We start from the raw sequence: 12,158 nt of genomic DNA, 5'->3' as shown, positions 1-12,158 counted from the left end.
CCCGGTGAGTGTGAGGGGCGTGCCGGGTGAGTGACGTGCCGGGTGAGTGTGAGTGTGAGGGGCGTGCCGGGTGAGTGTGAGGGGCGTGCCGGGTGAGTGTGAGGGACGTGCCGGGTGAGTGACATGCCGGGTAAATGTGAGTGTGAGGGGCGTGCCGGGTGAGTGTGAGGGGCGTGCCGGGTGAGTGTAAGGGACGTGCCGGGTGAGTGACATGCCGGGTGAGTGTGAGGGACGTGCCGGGTGAGAGAGGCGTGCCCGGTGAGTGTGAGGGATGATCCAGCGGCCTATAGAAAATATATCATAAACCACGCTACCCAACTTCATAACCTATAAACAAAATTTTATACTAAATATGGACCCATTTATAAACCTGACATATTTTGGGCCTACTGAATCAGGTGGTCAGATTAAATCTATATATACATTATCTACAAACTATATACAATTTTATACATCTGCGGAAAGAATATTGTCATTAGAATAAAACCTAACCATTTAAACGACCACCATTGGCGACGTGATCTAGCTAATAGTAACCTACACTCCTGAATAATCAAGACCAGCTTGTTTGTCAAAAGTAAGATTTTATTTACTAAATTATGGTATATAAGTTGATAGTTTTATAAATGAATTTTATTAGCATTGAAGCAAGCATGATTGTAAAGAAACGTGAGAAAAATACAATTTAAGCAAGTAAATCAAATTTAAAGTGAATATTTAAAATTTAGCATTTCTAAAACCTAAGTCCCTAACTGAACTAAATAGATAGAAATTGAAGTAAAGTTCTTTGAGGATTCTTACGTGCTCCACGCAATGTCCGACAGCACTTCACCCTCATCGGAAAGTCAGAAAGCAGCAGCCAGCCCATCCCTAGGGGCATGACTTTTTATACCTTTCTACGCTAACTAAACTACGCAAAGGAAAGTTTTCAGAAATCTTCGACGTCCCATTGGCTGAGAGGGGCAAGTGACATGTCACCCACATTTCAAAAGTTCCATTAGGTCACTTTTCTTAAGGACCATTGTCTTTTCTGTATGCAACCAGGAGCGTCCTAGGTTTGCTACAAATGTCTCATTGCTTCCAATTGACTTCCGCGGATGCCAAGTTAAGGGCTGACAAAATGTTCTTTTTCGACCTTGGCCATGTCCGACAGAATGATGATAGCACGTCAGTTTTTGCTTTGTGAACGCAGCTTTTGACGAACATTTTATTTCAGAATGGGCGTCTCGTGACTTTTGCAGAAGTAAAATTCAGCTTTTTGTAGCTCGAGCAGACTAGGCCCAAAAGCAGGCAACTTATGCTTTCTAGTAAAAAACAAACACAAGAAAAGTATTAATGTAAGAAATAATGTAGATTCTGTATCCACCCCAAGATTTACTAATTAATTAACCCACCCGATTAATCAAATGTTACCTAGCCAATGCAAACAAATAAAGCAGCGTTTATATCTACCAGTCTTCAATAATCCATGAGACTTGTATGCACCTAGAATAGTGGAAATGACATCACACAGACAAGGAAAAGCAAAACAAGCACATGCTTCTTTTAAGTTTGCAGCAGTTAGCAATGACAAAAACGAAAACAATAAATTATTTTATTATTTTGCACGAACAAAAAGATGCAACAATTATGCACGTTTATGAGCACACATGTTAATCCCCCCATGTGTAAAGTTTAATCTAAGTTGTATTAGCACGACATATCACAAATCATTAATATTATTATTCATGTTATGGAAATGTGACTTCACGAGTTTAAACAAAATTTTGTTTTCTATCTCGCTCCATCAACTCCCTCATCTGGTGATTAACAAATCACCACACCAGCACTCAAAATTTTGGTAATTTAAATTTCTAAGAAATCGATTCAAATTCATTTGTATCAGTAAACCTAAAAGTCTGTTTCTGCATAATCTTTGGAATTAGCATAACGCTCTCTATGTAACTCCTGTAATTCGATCTCCCTTTCTTCTTCTTTTCTAAGTTTATAGATTCTTTTCTTTTCTTTCAACTGTTTCTTTCTTTTATGTAACAAACAACCTATTTTGGTCAAAATAAAAATGAATATTATTATAATCAAAGGTGCCAAAATCTTGCCAAGAATTGAACTTCCGATATCATGAAACCAGTTTTTAATTGCTTGAAACCTTTTTGAAAGTTTCCCTGTAAAATCATCTTCTTCTAAAGGAATTATCTCTGAATGCATTTGTGTAATATTCTTAATGTACATTTCAATATTCTTACTTTCGTCAGGTATATATGTACAACAATGTTGTACATGTAAAATGCCACAGACTCCTCCCTCTTTTGCTAGGAGTATATCTAAAGCAAGGCGATCTTGAATTACCATGGATCTAATTGCAATAACTTCAACATTTACTAATTGAAACCCATCAGCTGTGTCAGTTGATAATCTATCAACTATAGTGGATAATTTTCTAATTCTCCCTGCATTTAAGGTTATACCAACAAAAGGTATTACTGCTTGAAAAATATCTCCCAGAACTTCAGTAAAAGTTTCTCTTTTAACTCTATTTACATAATTATGAATTTTAAACAATCCTTCTGAATCTCTGTCAACATGAAACACTTTAGGAAAAACAATTCCCACATAACAAGTTCCATACCAGTGGTCTGGAAGGTTGTAGTAGGCTTTGTCACCACAAACAAAATAAATCCCAGGAAAGATTGGATCCTTTCCACCTTTGAATCCCCAACCTCCCAAAATCTGATAAGTATCTTCACAGTTACTTGCACCTACAAAGTAATTATCAAAAAGTGTATTATCTCTTCTAATGCAAAGCTTTCCACTAACTGGTTTGTCTATGTGAATTGCAATATTTTCAAGCATTTTGCCATTTAACTTCTCATCCTCTTTCTGCCAGAAACTTGACTTAGTCTGCTTGACTAATTCATTCCTCTTATAAATTGCTCTTCTCTCCTCAACCATATTCAAAAATTTCTTTCCTTCAGCACTTAATTTGCAAGTTAGATTATTTTTATAAGCATACTCATAAGTAAGTTCGTTAGTAACAAGGAAAAATTCTCTCATTTGCTTTGCTTTCTTATGCTTATTTAAAGCATTTTCAATCTTAATATTTGCAAAAATTTCATCATAATTTGAATAGTAATATTCTAAACGTCCAGTTTGATAAAATAAACTAGTTAACACACTACATGTTACAGCATAAGTGAGAGGAAGCATATTATATGTTACTCCCTCAGAAACAGAAGCAGGTAACTTAACGCAGACGTAGCAGTCTTTTGCATCCATTACCTTAACATATTCACTCAATAGCTTTGTGAATGTATTACTTGAAAAATCACCAATTGATTTATCTTGATGAATGTTAGGCTGATGATCAATAACTTTTGCAGACGCACTATGTTTAGTTTGGCTAACCAGAGCTTTGCTTGTTATGTTAACTTTGTGTAATTCTCTATTCATCTCCAAAGGGATAATCACAGCTAAAATCAACCAGAGCAGAATTTAAATGAGCAGACACACCAGAGTCATCTTACAGCATCTTTTAAAAACAGAACACTTTAAAGTGCTCTCCTTAACATAAGGCATTTTTGGTTAGCTTAGCCTTAAAAAAATTAAAAATAAATTTTAAAATTCTAAATTTATATTTACACCCCCCTTTTAAAATATATATATATATATATATTTTTTTTTAAGACCCTAAACAAGATTTCTTCGACCTTATGTCATACATAAGTTTTCTTCAACTAAACAGTTTTTCTTCGACCTTGTGTCAACTAACAATTTTTCTTCAGCCTTTTGCCAATTTAATATTTCTGTACTTCAATCATTGTCACTAATTTCTTGGATTTCGTTTTCTTCTTCACTACTATCATATATGTCAATAACAGGTGGAATTACTAAGTAAGTCCACTCAGGAGACTTGTATTTTTGGTTTGGTCTTACTATTCTCTTCCCTTTTCTCGATATCACTTCAATTTTTCTTCCAACTTCTTTTCCAGGACTCTTTTGACTACTGATTTCTTCAACTTGTTCTTTTGGTTTCTTGATCAATCTGACTCTCAATCTTCCACCAGGCCAGTAGTCTGCTTTTCTCACGTACTTCTTCTTTGGTTCAGAATTATTTGATTCTGACTTCCAAGTCCTTTTCTTTCTGTTTTCACTTTCACCATCCACGTCACTTTCTTCAGTTTCGTAGTCTGAAATTTCAATTGACTCAGGAACTTCTCTATTCGGCAATTTCACTCCTTCAGGAACTTCACTTTGTCTTCCATCACTGGTACTCGGTAATTCTTCTTCCTCCTCTTCCTCAATTACCCCCAACTTCCCAGATTTCGGATTTTTGTTCCTTACTCCAGAGTTTATTCTCTGCCTTTCGATACTCTCCTGGTCTGAAACTTCTTTTTGTTCTGCTTCTTTGTCTTCAATAGAGACAACCGAATCCTCAGTTATCTTTCCCTTTAACAGATTCTCTTCACCTTCAGAATCTATTTCAATGATTTCTTAGTCTTTTCTTGTCAAATTTCCATTCACTGGCACAGTTTCCAGATGTCGACTTTCTTGTCGATCTTCAGAATCTGGAATTATTTCACCTTCTGTTTCGCCTTCTACTTCAGAATCAGAATCATCTGTGGTATCACTTTCAACATCAGAACTCTCAGGAGTTGGTACTGGAATAGTATGACTAGGATGAATCCAGCGTTTCAATCCTCTGCACTTTACAGCATTAGTAGTGATCAAAATTATCTGCCTAGGTTTCTGCCATCTAGGAGCTAGACAATTCCTTCTCCGATGTACTTTCGTTCTGACCCAATCGCCAGGTCTCAGATCATGTGTCAAAACTTTTTCATCTGATTGTGCTTCAGTTCCCACCTGATTAGACACAGAAGTTACCATATCAGATAACCTTTTACAATAATCCAAAATAGCACTGTCATTTATGCTCAACAGTTTACCTACAGGTACAAAAGCTTGCCTCATAACTCTTCCCATTAAAATTTCATGAGGACTCAAACCTGTCTTTTTATCTGGTGTACTTCTTAATGACATCAAAACAAGTGGAAGAGCATCAGTCCACTTTACACCTGTTTCAAGACACATTTTTCCAATTCTATTTTTAATTGTTCCATTAATTTGTTCAACCACTCCTGATGCCTCTGGTCTGTATGCACAGTGTATTTTCTGCTCAATACTCAAAGCTTCGCAAATTAACTTCATCAGTTTATCAAAATGGCTTCCTCCATCACTCTCAATAGTGACTGGAAAACCGTACCTTGGGATGATTTCTCTGAGCATTAGTTTTGCTACTGTAATTGAATCACAATGTCGTGTAGGGAAAGCCTCTACCCATCTTGAAAATAAGCAAACAATTACAAGCACATATTTCAAACAATTGTGTAAGGGCATTTCAATGAAATCCATTTGTAACCTGGTAAAGGGACCACCCTCTCGACCAATTATTCCTGTCCCCACCACTGATTTTCTGTTTGGATTCATTTGTTGGCATGATAAACACCTTTGACAAAAAGATTCTGCAATAGTTCTAAATTTAGTATTGAACCATGTTTCTCTGAAAAGTCTAACCATAGAATCTCTTCCCAGGTGTGCTGGACCATGATATAATCTGGCCATGTCAGCAATCAAGCAATTTGGTAAGACTACTCTGCCATCTTTGTAAACCCACACTCCATCTTCTTCACGTGGTCTACAATCTGATCTTAACCACAAGTCTTTTTCTTCATCTTCTGCTTCATTTTGTGAATCTCTAATTTCATGCCATGTTTCTACAACTGTTGTTAGCATTAATGAATTTGAATCAGTTTCTTTACTCCTCTCCCGATTGTAAGAATAATTTTTCCTTGCGCAGTATTTAGCTGTTTCATCTGCGAAGGCATTTCCCTTGGAAATATAATCAATTCCTCTAGTGTGCGCTGCACACTTAACAATGGCGATTTCTTTTGGCAATTGTATTGCTTCAATTAATCTCCTAATGAAAACTGCATTTTTAATTGGTGATCCTGCTGATGTCATGTATCCTCTCTGTGACCAAAGTTGTCCATAATCATGCACAACTCCGTACCCATACTGACTATCAGTAATGATGGTAACTCTTATATCCTTTGATATTTCACATGCACGAATTAAAGCAATTAATTCAGCAACTTGTGCTGAACGAACTCCTTCAAGACATGATGCTTCTTCGACATCTGTGACTGTACAAACTGAATATGAAGCTTTTAAGACACCTCCTTTGGATCTTAAGCATGAGCCATCTACAAAGTAGACAAAATCTGATTCAGACAAAGGTCTGTCTTTGATGTCTTTTCTTGGTTTAGTGCAGAATTCCATGACATCTAAACATTCATGTTCTGTTTCAATGTCATCAACAATTTCAGAATCAGGCAGTAATGTAGAAGGATTCAGATTTAAACATCTTGAAATCGAAACATTATCTGCTCCTAGTATGATTTTCTCATACTTTGTCAATCTGCTACTTGTTAAATGCTGAGTCTTACCTCTTGTCAGTAATATTTCTACTGAATGAGGCACAAAAACTTTCACAGGAAATCCCATAATGATCCCCTCACTTTGTTCGAGGCTAATACTTGTAGCTGCAACTGCTTTCAAGCAACCTGGTAATGCTTTTGCAATTGGATCAAGAACTGCAGAGAAGTATGCAATAGGTTTCTTTAAATTTCCGTGTCTCTGAATTAACACAGATAATGCACATCCTTCTCTCTCACTACAATACAGTTCAAAATCTTTCTCATAATTTGGCATACCTAAAGCAGGAGCTTGGCATAAGCTCTTTTTCAGGTTCTCAAAAGAATCCATTTCAGCATCATTGAGAATAATCGGATCCTTTACATCTGACTTTGTCAGTCTTTGTAGTGGTTTTGCAATTACTGAAAATCCACTTATCCATTGACGACAGTAACCTACCATTCCCAAGAACATTCTGACCTGTCTCTGTGTTCTTGGTGGTAACATTGCTTGAATCATTTTTATTCTCTCTATTGTTACTTGTCTTTTTCCTTTTGCAATTCTGTGACCAAGATATTTTACTTCTTGTTTGCAAAACTGTAGTTTTGCTGGGGACACTTTATGTCCTTCTTCTGCAAGGCGATTTAACAGAATTATTGTGTCTGTCACACAGTTTTCTCTTGTCTTTGCAGCTATTAACAAATCATCAATATACTGCACTAGCGTAGACCTACCAGGTAAGTCTAGGTCTTCTAATGATCTTTTTAACAGTTCATTAAAGATTGAAGGACTTTCTGTATAGCCCTGAGGGATTCTTGACCATCCGAGGGTCTTACCTTGGAATCTGAAAGCAAAGATTTCATAACTGTCTGGATGTAAGGGAACAGTAAAGAATGCATTGCAAAGGTCAATGACTGTATACCATTCAGCATCATGTGGAATCTGGAATAGAATTACTGCTGGATTTGGAACCACAGGACAACATGGAACGACAATTTGATTAACCTTTCTCAAATCTTGTACGATTCTAAATGTTCCATTAGACTTTTTAACTCCCATAATTGGTGAATTACAAGGACTACTCTTCATTTCTTTTAATACACCTTGCTTGATTAATTTTTCAATTATAGGTGTAATACCTTCAATTGTTTCTGTTTTCATTTTATATTGTGGAATGTTTGGAAATTCTATTCCCTGTTTCAATGTAATCTTTACTGGATCTACGTTTTTCATCAGACCCATTTCATTTCCAGTAAAATCCCATATTTCAGATTTCACTGTTTCCTTGAGTTCTTCAGGTAAATCCTTTTCTTCAAATGCAGGAAACAATTTTGTTTCTTCTGCTTCCATCATCATCATTGTCATTCTGTATAAACCATCTTCCTCCATTGTTTGTAACTCAACTCCATCAGGAGAACAATATATTCTACAATTCATTTTACATAGGATGTCTCTGCCCAATAGATTCACTGGACTACTATTACAAACCACAAATCTGTGTTTGTCTCTGTAATTTCCAATTTCAACTGGTACTGGATCAGTTAAGTCAGTTTTAATTTGTTGATTACTTACTCCGACAACTTGGATGGTATCCCCAGAGAGAGGTAGGTTTTCAATTTCCACTGATCTAACAGTAGAACGGGTAGCACCAGTGTCCACTAGAAAAGTGATGTCTACATCATTAACTTTCCCGTTTACAAAAGGACCAGACTGGTCAACCTCAAGAGTGGCTCCAACAACACACTCTTCCTCCTCTCTCGGGCACCGTCAGCAATAATCATCAGAATCGCTGTCTTGACTTTCTGTTAATAAAAACTGTTGTGAAGCATTTTGCATTTGAATTCTTTGCTGCTTTTGCTGTTTTTGTGGTTTTATTACCTGTTCACTTCCCTGAAATCCCACGTTTGGATTATATTTTTGAACTCCCCCACAATTCGGAAAAGGTGGTTGTGGCAATTGGTCTTGACGATTATTCACCTGTTGTTGTTGCTGTAACTGTCGCTGAATATTTAATTAGTTTAACCCCTGTTGCATCTGTAGCTGTCGCTGCAGGTCAACACCATTCTGCATCTGTGGATTCAATAAGGGATTCTTTAAGTTTTTAGGAGGATGAGGACACTCGTCTCTCCAATGTCCAATTTCGCCACAATTAAAACAAGGTAATCTTTGCTTCAACTCTTCGATCTTTGGGCTAAATTTCTTTGGGAAATTATTACTTTTAAACTTTCCTTGTATCTGATTTGTATTTCCAGTTTGAACAAAATTAGTGTTCTTATTACCCATGCTGGCAATTTGTTGCTCAGCCACTTTTACCTGAGCCCACATGGCTTTCTCCTTGAGCTTTTTCTGTTTTACTTCTATTTCATCACTGCAATACTTAGCTTTTCTTAGAATATCATCTACAGATAGTGATTGCCATCCGACAATACTATTTCTGATCATTTCTCCAATTTCAGGTTTTAGTCCATAAACAAATCTATAGACAAAATGGCTCATGTCTTTTTCGTCTAGTTTTTCATAACCACTGTATTGTTTAAAGATTAACAGTAGTCTTTCATAAAAAGAATGAACTGATTCTTTTGTTTCCTGTTCTGTCCTTTCTATTTTAACCCAATCGACTTCTTTGGGTGGAATTTTATTTTTCATCCAAACAATCACTTTTTCATAAAAATCCATTACAAGTGGATTTGGAGCACCTGTTTCTTTGATTCGTTCAGGTTCTGTTTTTGGCCAACTAATCGATATCTTGCATTCTGTCCAAAGATCTGATGGAACGACAATGTCAAAAAATCCATCTAAATCAATCCACAGAACTTTTGACACTTTGATAAATCTATCGACTTGCCTGTACCACTCAACTGGTTTTTCCCTCAATTTTGGAAAGTCATTTGTAAATAACAGAATGTCCTGTCTCGACCAAGGGACATGAACATATCCTCCACCTGCAATTTCTCTCATTGGAAATTGTTTTGACAATTTTTCCAATCTTTCATCTTCCTTCTTTTTCGTCCATTTTACTCTCCATTTATTCAGTTCTCCTAGCTTTTTGATATAGACAATCAAATCCTTTATATGTACTATTCTTCCCATTGAGTTCAAACTCTCAATGTCACTTTCTGAAAAGTCTAATCTGTAATGTTTCGCAAAATTCTTTTGTTTGCTCACATCGATTTCAAGTTCTGCTGCTAGATCCTCTAGTTGATCATATTTATTTTTTGTTTTCCACTGAATGCTTTTACAAATGAACAGTAGTTCATCATCTCAATAGTAATTTAAACTATCTGGACCAATTGTTCCAATTATTAATTCTTCGATATTTGCTTTTAATTTGGCCACATCAAGCTTTGGTGTGGTTATCCTGTCTTCAGGACTCCCTATATCTGATATAGCACCCATTGGTGTTTTTGGGGATAAATCCTCATTAAAGGTTAAATCAGGCATTCTCGATTTAGAAGAGTTTATTTCAGATAAGTCTGAATAAAATTTTTCAGCAGCCTTTTGAATTTCTGTATTTAAAGGAATAGTTAATCCTGTTTTGTTTGTTTCCTTTTGGTCAAATACAGGCTGAACAGGACCAATCGTTACTGGAACTGTCACAGCTTCCATGCCTTTTGTCATTCTTTTTATTAATTCTTCTTTAGATTTTAAATATTCATTATAATCAACATCTTCAACATTTCTTGCCTCTCTTGTATAATCTTTTGGAGCTTCTCTTGCCCTTGGAGCCATTGTAAAATGTCTACCTTCATTTCGAGCATTATCAAATTCTGGTCTTCTAGGAGTTTCAATGATTTCACAATTATTTGGATAAAGTTTAGGAGCTTCATTAATTGGAGGTGCACTCGGTGAAGTTTCGGTAGAAACCACCGGAGTAGACCATGATCTAGGAGGTCTCAAAGGCTGATTCTTTCTAGCAGTTGTATATATTTCTTCCATAACTGCATCCTCAGATTCACTTTCCATAGATTTCCCTGTAGGAGTACCCATTACCATTTCCTGAATTAAATACAATCCTTCACTCATGTTTCCCTGTCTCCACATTCATAATCTATCTTCATGAGTTTCTATTCTCCAAGGTGGATTTTTAGAAGGTCTTTTAATTCCACTAGCTTCTCTTTGTAATTGATACATCTCGTCTTCCCACTCAACTAAAGCTTCAAATTGAGTTGGTCTCGGTTTCGGAACAAGAGCGTTCATTTTCTCTCGTAAATTTCTCAAAACTTTTACATTAAATGAACCATCATCAGGCCAAGTTAAAACACCGTCGTTCTTAGTATACCGTTTCCAACTATCGAACCATAAGACAGTATGATATCCATATTCACCTTCCATGTACGCTGCAGGTGTTTTATACTTATGAAGTAATTTACCACCTCGCGTTTCGATTTTCTTGTCAGGTGAAAATAAATTCTTAAATTTCTGAAATAAAGTTGGCTTTTTCTCAACATGTTTAAAATGATAACTCATTTTTAAGAGTTAAATCTAATTCACAAAATCGTTCGTAAAATATTTCCGGGATGTTCCGCAAAACAACCAATCCGTGCGCGAAACACACCAACAAGCCAATGACAGTTGAGCTACGTCACTTTTCTGCTCAACCAATAAAATTGGAGTTTTTCTGAAGGACCAATCAGCTCACAGGTTGTCAGAGACTCAAGAGCCAATCAGAATATAGCTTGTGACGTAGGTCACCCAATCCCAGCGCGGCTCTGTGACGTACACAGCAGCTGCGGTTTCTCGTTTCTCACTCCTGGCGCTTACCCCTCCTTCACAAAATCTTTTCACAGCGCCATTTTAAGAACACTTTTCAGTGTAAATTAATTCTTAACAATGACTATAAGGACAACATCTGTTCGTTTCACTATTTAGGATAGTTTACATACATTCAAGTATCCACACTTCGGAATAGACGGCGCTATTCACACTAAGGATAATATTCAATTGTCAGTAGAGTAACCCTTACCCCACCCTTCTAACACGTATAATTATGAACTCGTTTTGCTCTGAACCCACCGCGAAGTGACAGTTCTAAGAGTTCCACTTGAACATAAAATACAAATCAAACTCGCACTTTCACACTGAAAATTCCCTAATTTCAAACACACATGAAATCCGTACAGGACTCTCACCTGTTTATAGAGATCATGCACCGTTAGCAAAATAACGACGTTATCCGTACAGGGCTCTCACCTGTTTATAGATATGAAACATGTACCCGTACAGGACTCTAACCTGTTTATAGATAATCATGCACCGACGCTACTTTACCCTTCACTCAAGCTCGGATATAACTAATACTCTTATCACAGTGAGTTTTATGGAAGGCGCTTTGTCCCTATTCTCATGCTGCTTTAATTTCTTAGAAAACCCTCACTATACAAGATTCACACCTAGCCCTAAAACTGTGCTGCTCGGCGACAACACTATGGTACACGGCGATACCTCTTGTGATACTCGGCGATATCACTACAAACAGAACAGATGGCTTGCGTGACTAATTTCTCGCCACACAATCTATACCGGTATAGCTTACAGATAGCACGAAAAACTAACTTAACATGTGTTAAAACATCGATCCTATTTCCATACCATAACGCTTTAGTAACCCTTAGCAACCAACATATTACCTTGGTTACCCTTAGCAACCATCAATTTCTGCTACCAGAGAATTGATCCAGCGGCCTATAGAA

At 36.7% G+C, this 12,158-nt stretch overlaps 1 protein-coding gene across 5 annotated transcripts in view; it reads left to right on the top strand.

Annotated features, from left to right (window-relative positions):
- Window positions 1-12,158, top strand: part of SFSWAP (splicing factor SWAP) — a 579,257-nt gene that overhangs the window by 256,917 nt on the left and 310,182 nt on the right. The gene's annotated exons all lie outside the window — the stretch shown is intronic.

This window comes from Lissotriton helveticus, chromosome 11 (assembly GCF_964261635.1).
Source record: "Lissotriton helveticus chromosome 11, aLisHel1.1, whole genome shotgun sequence".
In the NCBI taxonomy this organism is placed as follows: domain Eukaryota; kingdom Metazoa; phylum Chordata; class Amphibia; order Caudata; family Salamandridae; genus Lissotriton; species Lissotriton helveticus.
Note: the sequence above shows the minus strand (reverse complement) of the source record. Positions and strands in the feature narration are given on the sequence as shown.